At 40.9% G+C, this 24,048-nt stretch overlaps 1 pseudogene across 1 annotated transcript in view; it reads left to right on the plus strand.

Moving 5' to 3' along the window:
* LOC147673926 (uncharacterized) overlaps positions 1–19,361 on the plus strand; it is a 206,331-nt pseudogene extending 186,970 nt beyond the window's left edge. The window contains exon 10 of the transcript XR_015302522.1: positions 17,664–19,361. The product of XR_015302522.1 is annotated as an uncharacterized LOC147673926 (transcript). The remainder of the gene's footprint in view (positions 1–17,663) is intronic.
* Positions 19,362–24,048: the final 4,687 nt, after the last annotated feature.

Here is a 24,048-nt window from a genome sequence, read left to right on the forward strand (position 1 = left end):
ACAATCAGCTGCCTGCTCCTTTACTAGCAAACTCAACCACATCTTGCCCATTTTGAAATATCCATGTTGAGTTGTGATTGAAATAAAAATCAAATACAAGGCCTGCTGCTAACATAAGCTAATTGTCAATTATACAGCAGCATATCTCATTAACCTGCTTACCATGGAGGGGTATAGGGCAGAAAACTTCCAACTGTGGGGCACTCTCTTGAGGGGAACCGTGGTCCTATTTCCGGGTGTGCATCTGCGTCAGTAAAGGTGATGCTGCCACAGGGTAGCAGGAGGGGCTTACTGTAGGGCAGCGGGCCAGTGCTTGTTAAGGTAGCCCAGAAGTACCACTGTGTTTGGCATGTTTCCAACTGTCTCCTTTAATATCTCATTCATATTGATTGGGAGGGAGGGGTAAAGGAGTGGACAAACATGCGGGCTGGCACTTGCACCCATCTAGAGAAGGGCTGCCCAGTGTCCAGACTCATGGGGCCTAAGAGAGATGGGCAGGCGATAAGGGCGAAGTGCAAGCTGGCAGTGATGGTTTTGCAGAGTAGACAAAGGAGGCTTCCTGCTGGGGGCCTTTGGGCAATGGCCAATAGGATAGGGAAATTAAGGGCTTCAGTGATGATTTACGAATATGTAGAAGAGACTTTCTATTGGAAGCTTAAAGCAACATCCCAGTAAAGGAGACAGCGGCATTGCGTGTGCCGCCTGCAGCATGTTGAATATATAAACAACACAAGGACCGACCCACATAGTCAGGACAGAACCCGGGTCACTATAATTGACATTATTTCCTGCAGATATAAAGTACAAATGTATATTCCTATATGTTAAGGTCCAGTGCTGAGAAACACAATAACATTTCCTTTGAAAGCCTAATTACATCCATACAAATGCCTCAGTATTAATTGTCAGTCAATTATTAATCAGGCAACATACACAATTTAGTTAAAAGCCACATTTTTAGCTTAGTTTACCATCAATTTGAGAAAAATGTAGTGTATGAAGACCTATCACAGGTGTTAAAATTATACTATTTCGGGTTGTTTTTACGATTGTCAAGTACACTTTAGCAAAGTACTGGACTGATCCAGTCACTCAAAATCTGTTAAAATATATATATATATATATATATATATATATATATATATATATATATATATATATATATATATATATATATATATATATATATATATTCACTGAAAAAACCATAGGTTTCACACCAGTTATAGTTAGGTGGAAATTTTACTCGCATAAAACCATTGAAATTCCCACGTTATAGTTAGTTGGACTCACTATAACTTGCGCGTGCAATGCACTGCTGATGACGTCCCATATTACATCACTCATGACATGGTCAGTGACATCACTCATGACATCACTGATGACATCTCAAATGACATCACTGATGACAACATCCTTGTGACAAATTGGCAGACCTCCTATCAGCATAAAATAACCTTTGACACACACATTCAAAAATAGAAACTAACATTTTCTTAAAAAAGGAGAAACCAATACCAATTACAACAACTTATTAGGTAATTCCAACATCTACATACACATCCACTCATTCACCAACAGTTCTATATAGTCACTCATGCATGTACTTACTCATCATATGTACTCATACACCTATACATCCTGTTACACACTAATACTCATCCATATAGTTACTCACACACAAATTCACACATGCAAATAAACTATCAAAAAACCATTTACTTGATTATACTGCTATATACACACCACTACACATACTTCTACAGAAACGGAAACATATTTACTCTCTTAAACAATCAATTATAAAAACACATACTCACTAACCCACCCATACACACAATCATCCACCCATACAGTCTTGCACACATGCGGTCTTCAAAATACATACAAATAGTGAGTCACTCATTCATGCATCTGTGCTCTAAGTAATATCCCCCACCGAACCATACAGACACTGATATTGATACTCAAAAAAACAACTAATAACCCATATACACACATGTAGCTACTCACCAACCCATGCAGCCACTTATACACAAAGTGAGACACAGATACAGATATTTAAATATTTAAACATTACTCTCTAATATATGTATTCACTAATATACATTTAATAAGTCAGTTAACCAATCAATTTTACACAAAAAAAATCCATTTAGACATTTATTTACCCATTTATTCTTCCATCAACCTTTAGATATACATATATAAAAAATATTTATTTTTCAGAAAGATACACATTCACTGGATGATGTCATCAGTGATGTCATTTGAGATGTCATCAGTGATGTCATGAGTGATGTCACTGACCATGTCATGAGTGATGTAATATGTGACGTTATCAGCAGTGCAATGCACGCGCAAGTTATAGTGAGTCCAACTAACTATAACGTGGGAATTTCAATGGTTTTATGCGAGTAAAATTTCCACCTAACTATAACTGGTGTGAAACCTATGGTTTTTTCAGTGAATTTAATAGGTTTTTTAAATGCTAATTCCTAACTATAACTGGTGTGAAACCTATGGTTTTTTCAGTGAATTTAATAGGTTTTTTAAATGCTAATTCCTAACTATAACTGGTGTGAAACCTATGGTTTTTTCAGTGAATATATATATATATATATATATATATATATATATATATATATATATATATATATATATATATATTACCTACTGGCGGTCGTCAGTAGGTACTTCTAGTTAGGATTTTTTTCAATGTTAAATCTCAAAATTCTATTTGGAATAACTTTGGCGCCGGTTGACGAATCTGCCTGAAAAGTTCCTCAAAATGGCCTTGCGGCGTTCCAGTCCTTCCTTGAAAGTCTGGGGGGGATTCGTCAAGCGGGGGCCGAGATAAAAGGGGGGGCCCAAAACGCATTTTCCCCATGTTAATTTCCATAGGGCGGTCGATTTCCCTTTAAGCCCGAACGGCTGAATGGATTTCCACCAAACTTGGCAAAATTGTAGGGACTGGTAGCCCGATGTGCCTTTGCTATGTCTCAAGATATGTGCTCCAGTGGATTTTGAGTAATTTAGGTTAAAAAAATATATATATCTATGGCAGCGCCCCGGTACGCGCTCCGGGGGCGCTACGCGACTTGCGCACGGAAAGCTGATTGGCTCTCGGGTGTCTGTAAACATTCCAAACGGTCCGGAGCGGCCGCCATCTTATGTCTCGGTATGATCGAGATACAAGAGGTGGCCAAAACAAAGGGAGAAAAGACCATTAGGGGGCAGAGTAGACCCCCCTGACCCCCTAGGTTTCATGTGGGGGCTATAAATCGATTTGCGCGGGAGGAGCGCCCAGTACGCGCACCGGGGAGCGCACCTGGGAGCGCACCGGAGAGAAAAGAGAATGGCAGAGTTTAAAAATGTAAGTCATTTTATATAAATGGGAGGTAGTTCTGAAAAGAACTGTTTTTTTTCTTTTTGTTGTTTTCTTTTTTTTGTTTTTTTAACATTTTTTTTACTTTTTATGGCTTTTCTGAACAGTTTTATATATTTTTTGTATTTTCTTGGGGGAGCAACAAAAAACAGGGAATTGTAAATGGCTCAACCGGAGCAAAAAAATTTGTGCAAAAAATTAGGGTTTTTTCGGGCACTTATGGTTCTCCCCAGCACAGATGATAAGTTTAACACTTTGCTCACCATAGCAAATTAACTTTCCACAATATTTGCACATGATTTTAAAATCGTTAAATTTGGGTTGTATGATAGGCATTGTCTCTGTTGCCTCTGAACCCGATGGAGTTCGTTCTTTCGATGTTGAGGGTCTTGATGTTGATGGGGGTAGCTTACTGCAGAGGTCCCTTACCTCTGCAGCAGAATAGTTGATTGGGTGCCAACGGATCATGTGCCGAATCATGGTATGATTCCCGAAGGACTATTTTTTGTTAGGGTTCCCCCTGGACAGCTCTGCATCACAAATCAAACAAGTCACCTTCGCAGCGTTGACTTTTTTGAAACCCCTTGGGATTTTTTAGAACTGCCATATGAAGTGCTCTTTTGGTTTGTAGGGCTGATGAACTTCTTGCAGGAACTGCCTTGGGCGTTCCTCCTCTTCCTCCTCCTCCTCCTCCTCCTCTTCTTCTTGACCACCAATGTGATCTTCTGGTGGTCTTTTTGATGGTGGTGGTGGCGGTGGTGGGGCAGATGCTCCAGCTGCTGCTGCTACTGTAGCCATAATTAAGTAGAATATATTAGAGACAGATCTCCAAACAGGTCTTTCTCAGTCAAAGGACAAAGGCAGAATAAAGAAAAAAGGAGGGGGCTTTCATCATTTGGAAAAAAAAAACTGTTCTGGACCAATGAGAAGTGTTATTTGCAAGTCACATGACCAGGGCTTTCATCATTTGGAAACCAAAAGTGTTGTGAACCAATGAAAAGTGTTATTTTCAAGTCACATGAGCAGGGCTTTCATCATATTGAAACCAAAAGTGTTGTGAACCAATGAAAAGTGTTATTTTCAGGTCACATGACCCGACGCGCTTACGCTACGCGACCGGGGGGCGCGTAGCGTGAGCGCGTCAGAACGTTTTGCGATCGTATGCGCATGCGTGCTTCCGGGCGCGCTTACGCTGTGCGAAATATGACGCATCACGCGGGTACGCGATACGTCACGATCATGTTTTCGTTCGCGATATTGGCGCTTACGGGACGCTCCCCGGGGCGCGCCCCAGGGCGCTTCAAGCAAGTACGCTCTCCGGGGCGCTCACCGGGGCGCGCTCCGGGAGCGCTCCTAGGAAAAAATAAATACTTTTTTTTTTTTTTTTTAAATGGGAAAAATTGAAGGGACAGGTAACCCGATGTGCCTTTGCTATACTTTGCTATACTCAAGTGGTTTTTACGAGAAAAAAAACTTTAAAAATATATATATTGTGCTACATTGGGCTATATATATGTTACAGCCCAAATGTAGCCCAAGTGTAGTCCAAATGTAGCCCAAATGTAGCCCAAAGATGGCCACCAGAGACAAAAAATACTAATGTAGCCCAAATATCAGCCATATGTAGCACAACTATAGCCCAAAGATAGAATGTACCAGCGTGTTCTCAAGAACAACTAGAGCGTTAACAGTCTTACTTATAAAGTGAGACTTATAGTTAGGAATTAGCATTTAAAAAACCTATGAAATTCACTGAAAAAACCATAGGTTTCACACCAGTTATAGTTAGGAATTAGCATTTTAAAAAACTATTAAATTCACTGAAAAAACCATAGGTTTCATACCAGTTATAGTTACCTGGAAATTTTACTGACATAAAACCATTGAAATTCCACGTTATAGTTAGTTGGACTCACTATAACTTGCGCGTGTAATGCACTGCTGATGACGTCATATATTACATCACTCATAACATGGTCAGTGACATCACTCATGACATCACTGATGACTCCATCCTTGTGACAGAGTGACAGACCTCTTTTCAGTGTAATGTAACCCTTGAAACACATATTCAAAAATAGAAACTAACATTTACAAAAAAGTGGATACCTATACTAGTTACAACAACCAATTTAGTAATTCCACCATTTATATGAACATCCACTTATTCACCAACAGTTCTATATAGTCACTCATACATACACTCACTCATCATATGTAGTGATTCACCTATACATCCTGTTACACACCGACAGTCATCCACTTACACGTACTTACTCTCTTAAACAATCACTTATAGAAACACATACTTATTTAAACAGGAACTCTTTCAATCTCTCACTCTCTTATATACTCACTTATATACATCAATACTCACATATACTAGATTAAAACATATGTAGTTACTCATAAAGACACTAGTGAGACAATCATTCACTCATTAACACACACATATACACACTCTTCCACTCATACAGTCCTGCACATATGCTGTCTTAAAAACACATACATACAGTGAGTTAGTCATTGATGCATATATGTGCTAAGTAACGCACCCACCAAACCATACAGACACTTATACGGATACTAAAAAAACCATCTAATAACACATATACACACACATGTAGCTACTCACCAACTCATGCAGCCACTTATACACAAAGAGAAACACTGATACAAACATTTAAATATTTAAACAATACTCGCTAATATATGTATTCACTAAGATGCACTTAATAAGCCAGTTAACCAAACATTTTTTTTTTTTAAACATCCATTAAAACACTTATTTAAACATTTATTCTTCCATCGACCTTTACATATACTTATATAAAACATATTTATTTTTAGAAAGACACACATTCACTGGATGGTGTCATCAGTGATGTCATGAGTGATGTCACTGACCATGTCATGAGTGATGTAATATATGACGTCATCAGCAGTGCATTACACGCGTAAGTTATAGTGAGTCCAACTAACTATAACGTGGAAATTCAATTGTTTTATGTCAGTAAAATTTCCAGGTAACTATAACTGGTATGAAACCTATGGTTTTTTCAGTGAATATATATATATATATATATATATATATATATATATATATATATATATTCACTGAAAAAACCATAGGTTATAGACCATATATAGTTAGGAATTCGCATTTACAAAACCTTGTTTTACTCACACAAAACCATTGAAATTCCATATATAGTTAGTTGCACTAACTATATATCGCGCACCCGCAATCCACTGCTGATGATGTCACATATTACATCATTCATGACATGGTCAGTGACATCACTGATGACATCACTGATGACATCTCAAATGACATCACTGATGACATCACTGATGACAACATCCAGTGACTGTATGTTTCTGTAAAGTTAAAATATGTCTTACATATTGAAGAATGAGTGGATGTTTAAGTGTCTGGATGAAGGATTTAGTAGGTGCATGACTGACTGTATGAGTGAGTGATTAAATGTTTCTCACTGAGTGCATGGGTTAGTGACTAAACTGTCTTAATTTGTGCATCATTATGTCTGTTGTTCTGTAAACTGTTGCATGTGTTGATAAGTAGCTATATGAGTAACTATATGGGTTATTGATTGGTTGCCCAAGTATTTGTATGGGAGACTGAGTGTGTGTGTGGGTGGCTGGGAGGTGTATGACTCTGTGCATAGATGTGTGAGCTGTTGATTCACTAGATGTATGGTTTCAAAAGTGCATGTGGAAACAGTTGTATGGGCGGTTGACTGTGTGCATGAGTGTATTGGTGAGTGAATGGATATCTCAGTGCTACATGTCAAAGTAAGTACATATGTAAAACACAGTACATGTGAGAGTTGACATATATAAATAACTGTGCATAAGAGCCAGTGAATGTGTGAGTGGCTGTATGGATCATTGTGAACTTGTATCAGGGATTGTATAAGAGAGTAAATATGTGTTAGTATATGTTTGAATAAGTAAAGTTTGTATAACTGTATAGTTGAGGAAATGGAGGTGTGATTGATTCTTTGCATGACTGACTAGGTGTGTGAGTAACTCCATGGATGAGTGACAGTCTGTGAGTGTCTGTTTACACTGATTGTATCTAAGGTTATATTAGAGTCTGAAGAGGTTCATCGTATTATCACATGAATGATATCATCAGTGATGTGATCAGTAATGTCAAATGAGATGTCATCAGTGATGTCATCAGTGATGTCATTTGAGATGTCATCAGTGATGTCATTTGAGATGTCATCAGTGATGTCATCAGTGATGTCACTGACCATGTCATGAATGATGTAATATGTGACATCATCAGCAGTGGATTGCGGGTGCGCGATATATAGTTAGTGCAACTAACTATATATGGAATTTCAATGGTTTTGTGTGAGTAAAACAAGGTTTTGTAAATGCGAATTCCTAACTATATATGGTCTATAACCTATGGTTTTTTCAGTGAATTTTCAAGGTTTTGTAAATGCTAATTCCTAACTATATATGGTCTATAACCTATGGTTTTTTCGGTGAATTTTCAAGGTTTTGTAAATGCTAATTCCTAACTATATATGGTCTATAGCCTATGGTTTTTTCAGTGAATATATATATATACATACATATATAAACATATATCATCTGTATATCTATATAAATACAAACATAAATGCATGCATACATATACTTATATGCATACAGATGCATGTTATTTACATGAAAGTTGAAAAAACACTAATAAAAGCAAAGCTAAAAAGCCACCTCATTACAAACAGAATGGCTTTAACTTAAACGAGGGCGAGATCTATTGCATTTTCAATGCTTGTTTACTTTGGTTCCATCAAGAAGGCATTCAGATGTGTCACACATTTGCCATAAATTCTGAATGTTAGCACTCTAGTTGCACATTAGATCACTGTAGTAAAGCTACTGCTCACCAGGGACGTCTGCTGCTGGTATTCAAAGTGCATGTTTCAGTCTGCATGCCAGAATTTTTTTAATGAAATAGAAGAGGATTTGAGAAGTCACTCAAAATGATCCCTAATTTTTCTTTCTGCAGCACTAATCATACTTTCTATGGCAAAATTAACCCCCTCATGTTGTTCCTTTTTAAATTGAGTGTTTTCAGACTTACCACTTCATTCCAATCAAGATGGCTTCTGGTGTGCCATACTTTTGTCATAAGTAAGACTGTTAGCGCTCTAGTTGTTCTTTAGAACACTCTGGGACATTCTGTCATTGGGCTATACTTGGGGTACATCTGGGTGATATTTGGGCTACATTTAGGCTCTTTTGTCTCTGGTGGCCATCTTGGGAGACTGTATGTCATAATTTTTTAATGAAATTGAAGAGGGTTTGAGAAGTCACTCAAAATGTGCCCTAATTTTTCTTTCTGCAGCACTAATCATAATTCATATGGCAAAATATACCCCCTCATTTTGTTCCTTTTTAAATTAAATGTTTTAAGAGTTACCACTTTATTCCAATCAAGATGGCTTCAGGTGTGCCATACCTTTGTACTAAGTAGGACTGTTAGCGCTCTAGTTGTTCTTTAGAACACTCTGGGACATTCTGTCATTGGGCTATACTTGGGCTACATCTGGGTGATATTTGGGCTACATTTGGGCTCTTTTGTCTCTGGTGGCCATTTTGGGAGACTGCATGTCAGAATTTTTTAATGAAATAGAAGAGGATTTGAAAAGTCACTCAAAATGTGCCCTAATTTTTCTTTCTGCAGCACTAATAATACCTTCTATTGCATAATATACCCCCTCATTTTGTTCCTTTTTAAATTAAATGTTTTAAGAGTTACCACTTTATTCCCATCACGATGGCTCCAGGTGTGCTATACCTTTGTAATAAGTAGGACTGTTAGCGCTCTAGTTGTTCTTTAGAACACTCTGGGACATTCTGTCATTGGGCTATACTTGGGCTACATCTGGGTGATATTTGGGCTACATTTGGGCTCTTTTGTCTCTGGTGGCCATTTTGGGAGACTGCATGTCAGAATGTTTTAATGAAATAGAAAAGGATTTGAGAAGTCACTCAAAATGTGCCCTAATTTTTCATTCTGCAGCACTAATCATACTTTCTATGGCAAAATATACCCCCTCATGTTGTTTCTTTTTAAATTAAATGTTTTAAGAGTTACCACTTTATTCCAATCAAGATGGCTTCAGGTGTGCCATACCTTTGTAATAAGTAGGACTGTTAGCGCTCTAGTTGTTCTTTAGAACACTCTGGGACATTCTGTCATTGGGCTATACTTGGGCTACATCTGGGTGATATTTGGGCTACATTTGGGCTCTTTTGTCTCTGGTGGCCATTTTGGGAGACTGCATGTCAGAATGTTTTAATGAAATAGAAAAGGATTTGAAAAGTCACTCAAAATGTGCCCTAATTTTTCATTCTGCAGCACTAATCATACTTTCTATGGCAAAATATACCCCCTCATGTAGTTTCTTTTTAAATTAAATGTTTTAAGAGTTACCACTTTATTCCAATCAAGATGGCTTCAGGTGTGCCATACCTTTGTAATAAGTAGGACTGTTAGCGCTCTAGTTGTTCTTTAGAACACTCTGGGACATTCTGTCATTGGGCTATACTTGGGCTACATCTGGGTGATATTTGGGCTACATTTGGGCTCTTTTGTCTCTGGTGGCCATTTTGGGAGACTGCATGTCAGAATGTTTTAATGAAATAGAAAAGGATTTGAGAAGTCACTCAAAATGTGCCCTAATTTTTCATTCTGCAGCACTAATCATACTTTCTATGGCAAAATATACCCCCTCATGTTGTTTCTTTTTAAATTAAATGTTTTAAGAGTTACCACTTTATTCCAATCAAGATGGCTTCAGGTGTGCCATACCTTTGTAATAAGTAGGACTGTTAGCGCTCTAGTTGTTCTTTAGAACACTCTAGGAGGCTGCAGTAGAACACAAAGGAATCAACTGACAGTCTCTGTCCTTGTTGGATGTTTATGTTTTACTGAGAATGTCAGACTTCATTTTCACATGACTGAGAAAGATAATGTGAATTTACAGAAAATATGCTTTCAGTTTAGCTTATAGATCCCCTTCCAAACCACTGTGGGAAAATCATGAGATATTAGTTTTCTTTCAAACAATATTCATGATATCACAGCAGAAGGTTTTTTCACATGGTAAAATCACCTTAGAACCCACCACAATTCCTAAAACGAGTATGGTACCATCAACAAATGATTTATAATGTAACTAAAGTCCTAAAACCCTCTATTAACTACAATGCTTTTTAATGAGGTGCTATCATGTATATTGGTCCCAAGATGGCTGCCAACACTTCTTGGATGAAGTGCTGACAGCCAATCAGATCAGATGTGTGGTTAGGCTCCGCCCAGATATATATCTTTTTTTGAACCTAAATTACTCAAAATCCACTGGAGCACATATATTGAGACCTAGCAAAGGCACATCAGGCTAACAGTCCCTACAATTTTGCCAAGTTTCGTGCAAATCCATTCAGCCGTTCGAGCTAAAAGTGAGGCCAACCGCCCTATGGAAATTAACATGGGAAAAACGTGTTTTGGGACCCCCCTTTTTTCTCGGCCCCCCCTTGATGAAACCCCCCCAAATTGTCAGGGGCTGCTCAGAAACAAAATGTTCCATTTTCCTGAAAATTTCAGCCAATTCTGTCCACAAACGCCAAAGTTATTAGACATAGAATTTTCAAAAATCCCATAGAGAAAAAATCCTAACTATATATACCTACTGGCGACCGCCAGTAGGTAATATATATATATATATATATATATATATACTCATATACTAATTACATTTCCAAGCATAAAAAGAATTATTTCGCTCCGTTCAATCACATATAGGCCAGTGTTTCAGCACCAGGATTCACTGTGTGCTGGAACACTAGATCCAATTTTGCTGTCTGAAAAATCTGGCCTGTAAAATCTCTTTCAGATAATTTACCACATAATTCAATATTGTTTGGTAACTCTCAGGCTTAAATGAGCAGGAAATGGGGGTTGTCTTTTTGGAGGTATATTATGAGTCTTTTGCCTTTGATTGTGGATCTTTTCTTATTGAAAACTATTTTTGCTACATGGGCTTCAGAATTCATGCCCTGGCAGGGTGTCTGAGTCCTTATTCAAACTCCTTCACCTTTTGGACCAGGAGTAATGCAGACTCCACTAATGGATAAGTAATGCCAAACTATTGCCAATGACTTCACTAATGGATAAGTAATGCCAAACTATTGCCAATGACTTCACTAATGGATAAGTAATGGCAAACTATTGGCAATGACTCCACTAATGGATAAGTAATGCCAAACTATTGGCAATGACTCCACTAATGGATAAGTAATGCCAAACTATTGCCAATGACTTCACTAATGGATAAGTAATGGCAAACTATTGGCAATTACTCCACTAATGGATAAGTAATGCCAAACTATTGGCAATGACTCCACTAATGGATAAGTAATGCCAAAGTATTGCCAATGACTCCACTAATGGATAGATTGCACCATTTGCACTTTAGCCCAGCATTATTAGCTGAGGGCAGGTATGTTTAGTTAAAAGCTGTTTTTGGTAATGATAAGACGCATTGCCGAAAATTGCCTTTTTGGAGAGGGACTGCTAGTCCCAGGATGCCCTGCCTTCACACACCTGAGCACCTGGGCGCCCTTGGGAGGAGCCTACAAAGCTGTTCGCGGGCACCCGCTTTGCGGGAGCAGCATTGCCGAAAATCACCTTTTTGGAGAGGGACTAGTCCCAGGACGCCCTGGCTTCACACACCTGAGCGCCCTTGGGAGGAGCCTACAAAGCTGTTTGCGGCACCCGCTTCGCGGGACACGCGCTGGGCGAAGCCCGGGCCAAGGACGGGCCAGTTTGAGCCCGTTTGAGACAGGGAGAGGCTTGGCTGGGCCTCCCCTCTAAGGCGCCAGATCCCAATGGCGGATGTGCTACTCTAGTAAGTGACTCATGGGATTAGCATTTGTGCCTACTGTTATAACTTTTGTTCATAATAGCGGCAACTAACCTGATCCAGCATGACAGCACAGGAGGGAAGAGGGAGGAAAGGAATGGGATTCGGGCATGTTGCGGGAACACTTGACCAGTTCATAACCAGAGCCAGCTCAGTGCTTGAACATGAGATTGCGATTACGGAACAACGTCTTTCTATAGACCCGGTGTTTCTAAAACAAACATCTTTGGGGGTATAATTAATGTGCATTCCCCGGAAAGACTCCGCCAGTCGGGCACTGTAAGGGGTCCCCAGTCGGAAATTGTGAGCCCACATCAAACTACGATCTTAATTAGCAATAAAGGAGATCCCTTGAACCCCCCCTCACTGCCCGGAATGACACTGCCTGAGATAACAAAGAACACGGTTAAGTGCGTGGCAGAAGTCCATAATGAGGTTGTTCAATCTCCGGATCTTCCGGAGGGGGGAGGAGGTAAGAGAAAAAGAGGAGGCACACGTGGAGGCATACAGAAAAAGGGGAAGAAATCTAAGACCTCTAAATCAAATAATCAGAGGGAGTTGCCACACACAGATACATCAATCACTGAAGTCTTACAAGAAATTGTGCCTGAAGCAACTGTACCCAATTCGGATCTTATTGGGTCTGGCCTTGGGGAGCCGGGGGAAGCACTGGAAGAGAATAGGTGCTCTAGTCGCATCAGCCCTGGAGCCACTAATGGAAAGACTCTCAGCAATTGAAAATAGACTGGAGAAAATGGAGGGACTGATAATGACCACCCGGGGAGGCATTGAGAATAAAGCATCAAATCATGACCACGTAAATGACCAAGCAAGGGAGGAGGGAAGGGATACAGTTGCACACCCAGGTATTAGGGTAGCATCGCCCACAGACCCGGTCTCCCACCCATTAGGCTTAGACATCTGAAGGGGAGGAATAGCGAGTAGAGGTAATGTAGTCCCCTCAGACTCACATGGAGTAAGTCATAATGATGAAAGGGTTAGAGATAAGAATGGGGTATTATACTCTTGCTCCCACTTAGACCTACCCCCTGCTTGTACACTGTATGTTGTAGTCCTGACAGGCGTCACTGAACTAGATGATGGCAAAATTGAAACTCATGACCAACTAAAAAATAAGATAATCCATTGACTAAACAAAAATAGGCCATTGCCACAGGATGTAATTGTGTAAAATCCTCCTGGTTAGGAGCGTCAGTTGGGTAGGAGCCAGGCCAAAAAATTCATCAGGAGACTGTGTGATTATTAATTTTGATGTCCCTAGGGTGGTGGATTATGTTTGTCGGGGCCCAGGAACACACCTAGGATCGCTCATCCAGGCCAGGAATTTAAGTTATTTTTATATTCCACCAGACCACACACACAACCCCGAGCAATTTGATGTGTATAGAGCCAGGCTGGGTCAGTCAGGTTGGCAAAGAGGGGGGGTGCAAGGGGCATGGAACGAACCTTGGCCAGGAGCCCCAGGGGGATCAAATACATATGATCAGCAGGTAGTGCTAATGAGGGAGGGGGGAGGGCCGGCACTCCCTTTACATAATAGATATGCACCACTCCATTGGGGAAGACTTCTTAGTGCCGTAGACTGACTGCAGGGAGAGAAACTAGACCAAGAAAACGCCCTGAGTGTGGCCCCGCGAAACACAAAAGTACAGGCGGGGGAGCCGGCAGGAGAAGCCACACCAAATAGATACCAGTTTGTTCCTTGTAACATAAGTACTCCTAGTATTGAGGCTCCCAAAGGTACCCTTATAGTACGGACAGACCTGAGCACCGAGGTAGATACATTAGGGAGTACCATTGAATTAGTATCCTGGAATGTAGCTGGTCTGTCAGCTAAATTTCAGAATCAGGCGTGGTTCGAATATATTATCAAATTTAACATTATTTGTCTCCAGAAGACCTGGGAGGTAGACCACTCTAATTTTCACCTAGTTTGGGTACAAGTCATTCGGGATCCCGGCATGTAAGTCCATGGCCGGCAGAGTGAGGGGAGGCCTCCTAATATTTGTTAATGTGAACCAGGAAGGAGCTTGGGCTGATTTAAAATGGAACTCTGAATATATGATAGGTCTTGGGTTTAAAAATAGGTCTCTAAATATAACCCTGCTAAATTTCTATAATTCGGGAGGCTCAAGAGGGACAGAGCTAGACGAAAGATTAAATTATTCGATTGAGTACAAGCAGGGCACAATGGCTCCCATGCTTTTAATTGCTGGGGACTTCAATTGCCATTTGTGCCCGAATTTGACACCCATTAGAGAAGTCTGGACCTCTTGCAGCTTAGAGGAGGGACCTCATTTTGAGCACACACTGGAAGGTAGGGAGCTGAGCAGGGTGATGAGTAACTATATACTCAAACACACAATAGACCTATTGGTTGTTGATCCCAATAAGTTGGTTACCCCAACTTTTAAAGGAAGGGGATGTAGTTCCTTTATTGATTTTATCCTGGTGTCCCAACTGTTAAAGAAATGGGTACGGGGTTTCTCAATAGAACTGAGTGGCTTTAGTGGCCACAACCCCCTAGTTCTGTCCCTACAAGCGTCAAACCCAAGTGGGGCCTCAATGAGGGGGGTGGGGTTAAATGTAAAAAAAAACTGACCAGAGTAGGCGTTTGAAATGGTCGAGAATCAATGGGGAATGTTTTTACAGGTCCCTTGTAAAACAGGGTGGACAGCTCCTAGAGAAATGTCTAGATTTATCTATGGAAGGGTCAGTTCTAGTGGAATCACTAGAAGATATGGGTCGTCTAATAGATGGCCTTTTAAAAATAACAGGACAGGCCAAATCTTTAAAGGATCCCAGGTGGTTTGACAGTGCATGTTCCTCTGCACAGAGAAAGTTAAGAGCTGCACTAGGAACGAACCCAGGGGATAAACAAAGGGTGACGCAATGTAGGCTTAATTATAAGCAGACGCTAAAGCAACGGGAGCGGGCCCTCCAAATTCAAACTTGGGAGGACCTGAGAGGAGCGGCAGAAAGGAAAGACACAATCACCTTCTGGCAGATAATTAATAATCCATTTCCAAGATGTAAATAGCCCACAGATAGGCTCTAATGTTCTCCCGGAACAGTGGGTGGAGCATTTTAGAGGGCTTTACAATCGAAGGAATAGTGAGCCACTGTACAATGGTGAGGGGACGGTGAGGTGGAATGTAACACTCAAATTCACCCTAGATGAGATCATTGCAGGTATTATGGGCCTCACAAAAACAAGGCACCTGGACCGGATGGGATCCCGCGGGACCTCTTTTTAAGTAAGGTGGACCTGTGGGCCACAATCCTAACAAGAATATTAAATGCTGCTATAGCTACGGGGCTACCGTGCTCTTGGTCAACTGCTACAATAGGGCCCATTTTTAAAAAGGGGAGTAGAGATAACTCCTCAGTGTTATCGTCCCATCTCCCTTATAGATGTCAACGCCAAAGTTCTAGGCCGTGCTGTTCTAAACTGTCTGATAAATTGGGCTGAGGATGAACAGATTATCACTGATGTCCAGTATGGATTTAGGGCCAAAAGATCCACAACAGATCAATGTATAAACCTATATCTCCTGGTGGCTAAATATACCATTGCTAGCAATGAAACAGTCTATTTAGCCTTTATGGACCTCACCGCAGCATTCGACTGTGTCAATAGGGAGAAGCTGTGGGTTCAAATGAGTAATCTGGGGGTAGATCAAGATCTTATAAAAATCTTAAAAGCCCTACATTGGAATACCACGGCTAATGCAAGGTATAATTTGGAGGGCGGTTGCACTGAGTCTTTTACCTGCACTAGCGGCGTGCGACAGGTGTGTATTTTGGTGCCATTCCTGTTCTCTCTGTACATAAATGGCCTAGAACGAGCCCTACTAAGCCTAAATGTGGACTCACCTAGAGTAGGCAATAGAGCAATACATGTCTTTCTCTATGCTGACGACGCGATATTGTTGGCACGCCCTCCACTGAGTCTACAGATATTGATAGAGGGCTTTGTGGATTTCATGAAAAATTTAGATTTGTCTGCCAACCTGACCAAGTCGGATGTATTGGAAACAGGGAAGAAACCACGGAAATATTCTAATTATAGAATAGGCACACACAAATTAGAGAAGGTGCAGTCCTTCTCGTATTCGGCCATTTTATTAGATGGGCATTTAAATTTTAAAGCATTACTGGAAGAGCGTTGCAATAGGTTAGTGTTCAGTACAGGGCAATTATGAATTTTGACCGTAGACTGGGCCGCTTGTCCCCAGAGCAAATGATAAACTTATACAACTCCATTTGCTACTCTAAAGTGGCATATGGTGCGGAACTATGGGGGATCACCAACTGTGGCAAATTGCAAGTGGAGGAGAATAAATACCTGAGAAGGCTCCTCAAGGTCTCACAGAGTGTCCTTTCTTACATTCCCCAAGAAGAATTGGGTGGGTCCTTTATAGAAGATAGGCTCCAGGTTAGACCCCTGCTAGCTTGGTTAAAGATCTGGGATAACCCGGAGGCAATGCTGACCAGGCAAATAATTTTGGATTGCTTTGGCAGGGACAGGGGAATGGATATTCCTTGGCTTAAGTATCTTAATGCCGTTTTGGTAAAAATTGGTTCCAAAGATCTCTTCCCAAATCCGACCGGAATGGAAGGCCGAGACAAGGAAAGTGTGAAGAAGAGGTTTATCACTTACAAAACAGCCTCAAGAGAAGAGAGGGAACTGGGCAAACAATCAGTTAGAGCCTACGTCCTAGTAAAGTCCAATGTAGGAATGGAACAGTACTTAGCCCTCATACATAATGCCCACAACAGATTTTTTATGACACGTTTTAGGCTCAATCTTTTACATTATTTATTAGCTGATCTGGCAGGTTTTTCAACTTTGTTGAGCCAAAGGGTTCTTGCGGCTGCGATCATCGATCTCCGCAAGATACCCTTCATTTTGTAATATTGTGCCCTTTTTATTCCTTGCCCAAGCACCTTTATCTAGTTAGTCTGCTGAAGAAACTGAAATTTAGACATGCCAAGGTCGTTCTTTTACACTTACAAATGGCCCAAGACCCCCTGACCCTGCTCTCTATTATGAGTTTTTTAAGACTAGCATTCAAACTCAGAGAAACTAGAGGATTGGATGGAAGGAGGGGGGATCAGATGGGGGATTAATGATCTGTAATCAATACCTCTGAATCTCTTTCTTGCTGCTGTACAGTTTACAAATAACACAGGTATTTTTATGGTGTTTTGTATAATGCCGAATAAAGATATTTGATTGATTGATTGATTGATAATTCTCCTTTCTTGATTCCTGCCAGCATCCTCAGAAACCGTCGCCTCACTTTGATGATCCGATTTACAACAGACAGCTAGGAAGGAGTGTTTCCGAAGCACCCACAGTCGCTGAAAATATCTATGAGCGAATTCCAGATGAGTATCACCGGCCGAGGGCATTTTCAACATTCAAGGGAGATTGATGTACCTGGAGGCATCTTGGGAACTAGACCATAATCCAGAATGGATTTGTTTTACAGAGATCCGTTGGGATTTGTTGAGATGTCTACCAGAAACTGAGTTCAAATATTATTGTGTATTTTCATTAGGAAGACTAAAATCACTTACAGAATTGGCAATCATTAAAAAAAGGAATTGGTGCTAGAGGGAAGGAGGAAAGTCATATTATACAGCCTAACATATTTGCCGAGACTCAACGTACTTCCTGCTCCTTGCTACGTCTTCTTTCAGCACTTCCACTTTAAGGAGCCCTATCATTTATTGCTCATTTGTCAACTTTTTCCTCTTTGCTTCCTCCTATTCCTACTAGCATGTTCCTGAATTACATATATGGTAATATATGTGTGCATATGTACGTGTGTGTGTATGTGTGTGTGTGTGTGTGTGCGTATATACAATATATACAGTTATATATATATGTATGTATATATATATATATATATGTGTGTGTGTGTGTGTATATATATATATATATATATAATGTTAAGTGTCATTTCTCGATGGACATTTACCTTTGTGTAACATATCGTACTTGTCCAGTCTTCAGACACATGTATAATCAACATGTTAAGGTAAACGAGAGACTAATGGTTTGAATATTGAGTATTTATCTGTTTTGTATGTGATCGGCTATTAAAACACTTTTGTTTCCTCATAACTGAAGCAAACATTAACCAATTGTTGTCAAAAATGGTCAGAGTAGGATTTTATAATGAAATTCATTTGGTAATGTGAAGATATGGTCGGTGTATGGGTTTCCGTGCTCAGTATGGAGAGTCTCTAAAACAAAATCAATCAATGACAGTCTGACTGCATGTAAACTACTCGCTACCGTAGAATCAGGTTTGGTTTGATGGAAATTTGATAAATCAATTTTTTGAGATGCTTGAGTTTTAAAAATCTAGTCTGAGCATTAGCGGTCATTAATATAGTTGTCATCACATTTACAAAATATAGTGAGTCGGAGTCACCTGTAAAATGCTATGAAGTGATTTCAACATCTGGATTGTGATACAAACATCTTGTGACTGGCTAAAAGCATAAAAGGATATCTCTGTTGTGCTTTAGTACTCAACCTTTTAGGGAAATATATGAATGTATTTTATATCATGTCTCTCAAATGTGTCTAGATACGATTTGTGTCAAGTTACTTAATAACAACGTTTTTTTTAAATAAAGTTTAGTTAAACAGATGTGTTGAGATAGTGTTGTGGACAGAGAGGGAAGAGGGGAGATGGGGAAGGGGTGTGTGACAGCGAGAGAAAAAGAGAGCGACACAGCAATGGTACGATAGGTGCTATTGCAATAAAGGTAACACCACTTATGAGTTTTATCCGCCGAGTTACTTCACAGACGTTTGATTTTTTAGAAAATAAAAATACATGATGCATGTGCACTATGCCAATCTGCTTTCCTTATGATATGGTGTAAGAGATGTAAGATATGTTAGAGAAAAATTTGATTTTACTAGAAGATATGTGTCATTTGCAATACAGTGTTAAGACTGCATAAAGGTCTCTGTTCTCAATTCTTTTTGTAAAATAAGAGTTATATTTGTTTAAGATTTGGGGAATGGGTAACTTCTTATGCGTAGGTATAAGCGTGAAATGTAGAGTGGTATTTGGAGTATGAAACTGGGGTGTGAAACATTTGCCAAAATTGTAAATCGCTTTTAGTTTGAATGAATGCCAGTGCTTAGCCGATATGCCAGACTTTTTACCAGATTTACAAAAATCGAGTGTGCAAAAAGTTGAAATGTACCATTTTTCATACATTTCCTACAGGAATATGCTTATTTTCCCTAATCCTACAGGTACGTACAACTACAAAGCTGAAGATCTGCCAGTCTATGATTAGAGAATTTTACAAAATGTCCATAAACAGGTTCTTTTGTGGGGTGTCTTGCGCACTTTGTCTACACTTCCCACAGCTCCACCCTCCTAACGGGACTTGTCACCATCTGGCCCCGCCTCGCAGTTTGGATGCCTTTTCCCTCCCAGAGTACAGTCCTTTTTCAATGACTGCTTTGTAACGCACATGGTTTCCTCCCTTGTCTCTTCATTGGCCGACTTTTCTTTTCTCTCTTTTTTCAGGCATTGCTTATGTTGCGCCCTTCTCCTCCCTCTCTTTCCTCTCCCTTCTTCTGTTCCTCTTCTCTTCTTTCCTCTCTTTTTATTTTCTCCTTTCTCATGATTATTTGATTGTTGTATTGTTCCTTTTGATTTGTTCTTTCAATAAAACAGATTTGAAACACAAGGGGGTTTCTTCGGGCGGGCGTTCTGGGGACTGGTGGCGCCTGTGGGGGGGATGTACGACGTTACGACGCATGGTTTTACCACGCGTACCGTTACAACGTGTTTTTTTACAACGCAAGTCGTTACCACGACTTGCGTTGTAGGGGTGCGGACTTAGGATTTTTTTAATTTACTATTCCAACACCAGCCTACGTACAGTAGGGAAGGTGTTGGATAGTAAATTAAATTATTCCTTGTCCTGTAGCGCCCTCCAGCGCAAGTCGTGGTTACGACTTGCGTTGTAAAAGACGCGTTGAAAGGTTCTGCGGAGTAAAACTGCGTCGTAAAGGATGTTTCCCCCTGTGGGGTGCTTTGCGTGCAGGATTCTTCCTGGTATGCCGGTGCATCTCGGTTGAGTAGGTGGATCCCCGTGAAAGCAGGTTGCTTTTCAGGAAATCCCATGCCAGTCAACAAGTGTAATTAAATTACTTGCTCACCGCGAGATAATGAATCATGATGGCAATCCAGAATAATTGATTAGTTCATTCACCGCTTTAATATCGGACCTACAGTAACTGTGTCATACTGTGAATACAGCTAACTCAATCAGGGGTCCGTGTAATTGGCTGAGGGGTGCCGGTGTGTTGGGGGGTAGCCCTGCATTTCTGACGCCTTGTGGGTGCTGCTGGTCCCCGGGGTTCTCGTCCTGGGGAGACCCCGTATCACGAGAGGGTCGAAACATTGTCAACAACTGAAAGAGGGAGAGCCCCGGCAAAATTTAAATGTGTTTATGAAAACTGAATCTACTGAATATACTATACCCCAAAAGGGCTCCCCTTGTCTAACTACCAATAACCATTGTCACCATTCTTGTAGAACACCAAGTTCACTTCACTTTTTTGGTTATGGTCACCTCACTGGGGTCACAAAGTCACGCCAAATTGTAGAAATGTATATAGTATAGATACACAATTGAAATATCATATGTCTAATTTTTGAAAAAACTGTTTATGCAAAATAAATTATACTCACTCGGCTAAAGGGGGTACAGCTCAAATAAAAAAATAAAAAAATACAGGTTCTTTTTATTTAAAAAAAAAAATACGTTACCATGTATTACACATGAATGTCCCTTGCACAGTATACAGGTGTGTGTACCCATCTACTACTCTGCATGCTCAAATGCATTTGAAACTGATATCTTAATTTTGTTTTGGCCCAATCAGCACGCTGGTGAATGTGCTGAGAACTATGGGTGTCCATGGCACAGCCAAGGTTTAGAACCTATTCTGTGACCTAGGATGGCGCATTGATCATAACCTCGGTAGCCGCATGGGACTACTCTTCAAATTGGGGGTATTAACATACAACAGTAGTACCAGCATACTGATTTTCAGGATTGATGGGTCTGGACAGAGAGTTTTTGTCTGATTCAGAAGCGCACAGCACACCTACCCACTTATGTAAAGTTTTCTTTGGATGTGACAGCCCAGCCCTAGTGCTGACTTGTCATGTGTATGTTGAGTGCAAGTGTGTTAAGTGTTGTTTGATACACGTGCTATAGAAAGACTCTCTGTGTATTGAGAGGCTGGTTTGTGTGACCTGTGGGATTCATTTTGGATTGCCCTTAGTTTAACATAGCACAATAGAGAGGATGTAGCCTTACGGCTAGAGCGGTCGACCTCGAAGCTGGGGAACCGGGTTTGAGTCTCAGCAACGACGCTCAACATCCTGTGATACTGGGCAAATCACTTAATCTCCCTGTGCCTATCAAAAATGTATGTGTCTATCTGTAACGAAACTGGTGCTCATGTAAAGCGATCTGATACCTGATGTCTCGGGTCTAGTTCGTGCTATATAAAACTCTAAAAAAAAAGATGGAGGGTAGATACAACTTCCCGAGACAGTGAAAGTGATGGCCTGCATTCCTGTCACTAGAAGGTAAAGACTTAGACACTAAAGTGAAGCGACATGGTCAAAGGCTACCCTTAGAAATTCTATGAAGATCTTTTTTTTGCAAGAGATTGTTGCTTAATATCATCAATATCTGCTGTCAGAGACATCACCTTATACACATTCTGTGTGTGCACTACAACCAGAAAATGGCACTGAAAGAGGAACCCTTCAAACCATTTCCAGGACCACAGAAATTAGATCCACATCCTTGAGTAAAGCGGCTGAACTCATACCACCCCCCACTTTGCTCCTGTCCCAAGTTTCTCATGACCTAGGAAGGGAGTGCTCGACTGAGTATTTGACGAGCTGTTGTGTGACCAGAGCTGCCTGCCAGCAAGTTTCTCAGAGTGGTGAGACATCGCCTGAGGTCTGTGCAACTTGCTGGAGAAGCTGTGAGTCTAACCTGTGCCTAGCAGGCTGCCTGCTCAGAACAGGAAGCAGAGTGCCTGGCTCTGCAGGAGAAGAGACTGTGTGGGAGGAAAGGCCAAGCCATGCTCAAGTGTGAGGAGACATCCAGAAGAAGCTGAGTGTGTGTGGCAGCGTGCCGGTGATGATCCATGCGAAGAAAGTCACAATGACCTCCGTACATGGGTCATTTGGCCACTACAAGAAGCAAAGGAAACTTTCATCATCAATGTGCAGTCTGGCATCTCTGGTGCGACCTGTGGGGCAGCCGAGCTGTGTCCTGACACCATTGTTGGTGCAACAGAGGACTTTCCCGTGGGCACGGGGCTATAAACGCCATGAGCTGAGGGGTCTACTTGCTGCTGCAAACCAGCTGTATGCCTTGACATCACTGCAGCTGCAGCCAAAAACCTCCTTACCCCCTGAGGCTGCAGCTACCAAGGAGAGATGACACCTGGATCCGATCTGCCTTTCTACAATTCTGATGTGACCAGGGGCCACCCCTGCGAGCCTGCTGCAGCTGCTTCTGCAGGACTCTGCGATGTGATAGCGCGTGGCATGGAATGACTGCCACAACACTGAGCGGTGCTCCACCTGGACAGGTTAGATGCGACTGTGGCTGAAAGGCTGAGAGCCCTAGAAGGGTCCAGTTTATGCCGGACAGTATGTCTTCCGAACGTTTGGGCAATTCATTTAACAACCATAATAGTGTACTTGCATCTGATTTGATTTTCGCCAGACATTCCCCATATGTAAATGTCCTGCCTAGATGGGTGAGGACTACAGACATAATAGGTTAGCGCAGTAGTAGGACAAGGATCACCACCCCTGATCAGAATCTGGGTGGGTGCAAGCATTATATGCATTACATGCCACCGCAATTTGAAGAACGCTGTGAAAGAGCCCTACTACTGTGCTTTACTAAAAGACATCTCTTTTTACAAAAAACACACTGGACTTATAAGTATCTTTTCGAGGCTGTTGGACGATTAGTTACTTCTGACTTCTTGCCTTACCCCACACTATTGGCCACATGCATCAAGGTATTTAGGAATCGCAAACGGTGCGATTCGGTAAAATCGGCCGTTTGCGATTCCTAAATACCTTTTTAGCATGCATCAATCATTTTTGGAAAACTCGCTATTTTTAGCGATTTCCAAAAATGCGATTGCTTCTAAGGAATCTCAAATTTGCGATTCCTTAAAAGCAATGCATGATTGTTTTTAAAATTGCGAATTCGCAATTAGGGGGGGCAAATTACCACGAGGGTGAACCTCGTGGTAATTTGCGAAAAAGGTTTAAAATGCTCAAATTAGCATTTTAAACACTGTCATGTTACAGACACACATGTCCTTAGGACATGTGTGTGTGAAACATCCATTTTAAAATACATTTCAGGGGTGCAGGGGGGGGTCCTTTGGACCCCCCCCCTGCACCCATGGAATGCATGAACATTATGCGAATTCCAATTTGCGAATTCGCAATTCCCATTGATTCCTATGGGCCTTTTGGCCCATAGGAATCAATGGGAATTGCGAAATCGCAAATTGGAATTCGCATAATATTTGCGATTCAGTAAAAATTGCGTTTTTTT

The sequence above is a fragment of the Lissotriton vulgaris genome, chromosome 12 (assembly GCF_964263255.1).
Source record: "Lissotriton vulgaris chromosome 12, aLisVul1.2, whole genome shotgun sequence".
Taxonomy (NCBI): domain Eukaryota; kingdom Metazoa; phylum Chordata; class Amphibia; order Caudata; family Salamandridae; genus Lissotriton; species Lissotriton vulgaris.